Here is a 4,859-nt window from a genome sequence, read left to right as displayed (position 1 = left end):
GACCAAAATCCCCTCAGTGTGCCTGCACTCTGCTCAACACGATGGCTCCAGGGGCACAGGGAAAGGCCGATGCCAGGGTTTAACCGCAGGCGAAGAATCAGCCTTGTCTGGCATTAGCCTAAGTTGTTTGAACTGCTTTTAGTGTAGGTTATTGTGCATAGTGTTACGGTACCATATCTATCTTTTAGCCTTTAATCGTATTACAAAGCCATGCCTGAAGAATGATTTAAAACTAATGGCATCTGATGAAATTTCATTAGCTTTTTTCCAATCATTTTTTACTCAATAACAATATCCTTTATTCAATAATAAAGCATTTATTAATAACAAAGGTTCACTTGTTTGTTACTGCAACAGACGAACTAGTGAGAAATCATCTAGATACTAAAAACTGAAACACACACTTGCTGGAGATATATGAGAAAATATGAGTGAATGCAGTATATGTCGCAGAATATGGGTGAACAGAATGAGACAATGGGGCCTGATTCACTAAAGGGCGATAAAAATTATCGCACGCTTTTTCGCGTTAAAAAACGCAAAATAATTTGCGCGCGATTCACCATAGTATTATCGTGTGCGAAAAATCGCCATTTTCGCATGCGGTATTTCTCGCACTAGTTTTACCGTTTTGCGTTAATTTCCGCGCTGAAAAGAATACGATCGCATGATTCACTATAACTTTTGCGCGCTAAATATCGCATTCGGCTATGCGAAAATTAACACCTACTACAGGCAGGCGAAAAATTAAACAAAAGTACAGTAAATGATTTTTTGCAATAAAATATGGACTTACAGTGTTAATTAGTCAAGTATGTGTTTCCCCCAGAGTGACGCAGCCGCCAGTTTGCAGCGAAATGTTCATTTTTAATACAGTAATTTTCTGCAAGTATTGGCGTGTATGGCTAACATGGCGTGCGTTCATTTGCGCAACTATTTCTATTTGGCTACAAGTGATGAAATGTTTCGCCAGGCATGGATTCGCAACGAAGTTTTGGACGTGCGTTGAATTTTTTCGCGGCGGATTTTTTCATGCGTTTCGCAAAACAATCCGCCAATGGCAAAACGCATGAAAAAATTTGCCAAGCAAAAATTCACCGCACATGCAAAAATTGATACAAGCGTCAAAAAATAATAGTCACGGGCAACAATTTTTTTGCCCGCACAACATTTTTGCCGTTTCGTGGATCTTTCGAAAGATTTGCTAATTTTTCACTAAAGATAACCAGAATACATTTGCTCATCACTAGTGGCTACTATTTATAAGCATCTACTATTTATATGATACCATTTATATGTGGCTAATATTTATATACACCATTTATATGCGGCAACAATTTTTATACACTATTTCTATGCTACCATTCATATGCGGCGATTATTCGTGTAATTTAGCACATGTACCGGCAAATACCGCATTGAAATAGTCTTTTCGCGAGTTAAATAACGCATGCAATATCGAGCGTAAAAAAGCGCGAGTATGCTTATAGTGAATCGTGCGAAAAATCGCCAAAATTAAGACGCGGTAAAAATTTTAGCGCACAATAAAAATAGCGCACGTTTTATCGCCCTTTAGTGAATCAGGCCCAATATCTGTACTATAAATTTTTGGTGAATCTGTCCCTTTTTGCTTTGCTGAATTTTTTGCCGCGGGTGGCCTGTTTTGCAAGAAAATCCCCAATGCTGAGAGGTGGAAATTCACTGTGAATCCATGTTCCATCACTACAAATTTTAAATGTGTGTAGTTGTTTTTAAGTCTTTTTTTATAATGTGGATATGCAGAAAATGGAAAATGTGCATATTTTACTTGCAGATGAATTGTTTAATGTATTTGTGGTTTTGCAAGCTAAGCACTGACAGGCAAATGAGATTATTAATATTTTTGTCTCTCAATAATCATAGATCTCAAGGTGTAACATCATACCGCAGGCAGCCATGGTCATCAACATCAAACAATTGGCACCACCACCTGATGTAACTGTACTAACTAAATACATTCTCCAGACCTAAAATCAATGCCATATTGTAGATTATAGTTCTCTAAGTCTGGGAGCTCTATTTTGTTTTACATTGTTGAAACTTTCTGGTTATTGACTTCTTGCCTGCCTGCGCCTGCTTGTAGGGAGGATGTGGGTAATAATTCCTTAAAGGGACAGTGCCCTTACCTTTACTCGAAAGACCAACTCTGGTTAGAAAGGAACGGATAGACTTGTCCTCATGCAAATAACTTTTTATTCACAGTCGATGGTCACCGTTACATTCACACAGGCAGGCACTGGAGCATTTCATATGATACATACAATTCTTTCTCCTTCCACCAACTTCCCAGTCCAGTTAAACAGCTTAGCAAATTATCTCTTCAATTCTGTACCATTGACCTAGTCCCACCTATCTGCTTAGTGGTCCGGTATCCATTCTAGTACCCCTTCACTCTCTTTAGTGCTCCGGTACTCCTCAGTGATACCCCTCCACTCTTCCAGGATAGGCCTTTTATCTACGGATTCTGGCTAGAAGCCTTTTACACTCTTCCTTACTGTTCCTATACTGGCACTGGATTTCCTGACTAACGGGAGACACGTTGGAACCTGGTTCCCCTTTCTCCTGGTTGGGGCAGAGGCTGCCTGTTCTATCTAACCTGACTGCCTTGTGCACTTAATGCTCACTATTACACCCCTCTAACCTATGCTAGATACTCCTCTACTATTGCCCAGGTCCTGACTCACCTCCTGTTGAAAGGTGTTAATTCGACCCCGCCCTCCTGTCAAAGACCGTGAACCTGGGTGTGGCTGCTCATTTTATATCCTCCTGCCTGCACTGCCCTCTGGTGGCTGGGGGTCATACAAACAAAGCAACTACCCTTTACCCATTTCCCAACATACATATTAACACACATTTTTCACCTTCTTAGGTGCGTAACCTTTCTTCTGTGGTTCTATTTAAATATCTGTATGTCCATGGCAATTTTCATTCTACACACACACAAAAACACATATATATTTTCTAAACTGAAACTACATTTAAAATGCATAATTTTACCAGTAAAAATCCCACAGTTAACGGACTTGGCTTGGTGCATCATGTGAACAGGCATATTCACCTGCTCTGTGCCCGGGCTCGAAAAAATCCTGTTTTACTATAACACGTCCACATTGCCACAAAACAGAGACTTGGGATCAGCCTTGGGAATCTCTACCCCAGAGAGAACTTATGGGGTACAACAAGGCTCATAAACAGGATGCTGAGGCCCCAGCAAGATGCTGAAAAATGGCCTACTCTCATAGTTACATAGTTAGTTACATAGTTACATAGGGTTGAAAAAAGACCAGTGTCCATCAAGTTCAACCCATCCAAGTAAACCCAGCACACTTAACCCACACCTACCAATCTATACACTCACATACATACACTATATATACAACCACTAGTACTAACTGTAGATATTAGTATCACAATAGCCTTGGATATTCTGATTGATCAAGAACTCATCCAGGCCCCTCTTAAAGGCATTAACAGAATCTGCCATTACCACATCACTAGGAAGGGCATTCCATAACCTCACTGCCCTCACCGTGAAAAACCACCTACGCTGCTTCAAATGGAAGCTCCTTTCCTCTAATCTAAAGGGGTGACCTCTGGTGCGCTGATTGTTTTTATGGGAAAAAAGAACATCCCCCAACTGCCTATAATCCCCCCTAATGTACTTGTACAGAGTAATCATGTCCCCTCGCAAGCGCCTCTTTTCCAGAGAGAACAACCCCAACCTCGACAGTCTCACCTCATAGCTTAAATCTTCCATCCCCTTTACCAGTTTAGTTGCAGTCTCTGCACTTTCTCCAGCTCATTAATATCCTTCTTAAGGACTGGAGCCCAAAACTGCACTGCATACTCAAGGTGAGGCCTTACCAGGGACCTATAAAGGGGCAAAATTATGTTCTCATCCCTTGAGTCAATGCCCTTTTTTATACAAGACAGCACTTTATTTGCTTTAGTAGCCACAGAATGACACTGCCTGGCATTAGACAACTTGTTATCAACAAAAACCCCTAGATCCTTCTCCATTAAGGAAACCCCCAACACACTACCATTCAGTAGATAGTTTGCGTTTATATTATTTCTACCAAAGTGCATAACTTTGCACTTATCAACATTGAACCTCATTTTCCAGTTTGCTGCCCAGTTATCTAATTTTGTCAAATCGCTCTGCAAAGCGGCAGCATCCTGCATGGAACTTATAGTTTTGCACAATTTAGTGTCATCAGCAAAAATAGAAACAGTACTGTCTATGCCCACCTCCAGGTCATTAATAAACAAGTTAAAAAGCAAAGGCCCAAGGACTGACCCCTGCGGTACTCCACTAACCACACTGGTCCAATTAGAAAATGTTCCATTTACAACCACTCTTTGTACTCTATCCTTCAGCCAGTTCTCTATCCAATTACAAATATTATGTTCTAGGCCAATATTCCTTAATTTGATCATTAACCTTCTGTGAGGTACTGTATCAAACGCTTTAGCAAAGTCCAAGTAGATGACATCAACTGCCATTCCAGCATCAAGGTTCCTACTCACCTCCTCATAAAAGGCGACTAAATTAGTCTGGCAAGATCTGTTACACATAAAACCATGCTGGCACAAACTAATAGTATTGTGAACTGCAATGTATTCAAGTACCCTATCCCTTATTACCCCTTCCAAAAGTTTTCCTACTACTGATGTCAGACTAACAGGCCTATAGTTTTCAGGCTGAGAACGGGATCCCTTTTTAAATAACGGCACCACATTAGCAATCCGCCAGTCTCTTGGCACCATGCCAGACCTCAATGAATCCTGAAAAATTAAGTGAAGAGGTTTGGCAATCA

This window comes from Xenopus tropicalis, chromosome 1 (genome assembly GCF_000004195.4).
Source record: "Xenopus tropicalis strain Nigerian chromosome 1, UCB_Xtro_10.0, whole genome shotgun sequence".
Classification (NCBI taxonomy): domain Eukaryota; kingdom Metazoa; phylum Chordata; class Amphibia; order Anura; family Pipidae; genus Xenopus; species Xenopus tropicalis.
This window is presented reverse-complemented; position numbering follows the sequence as displayed.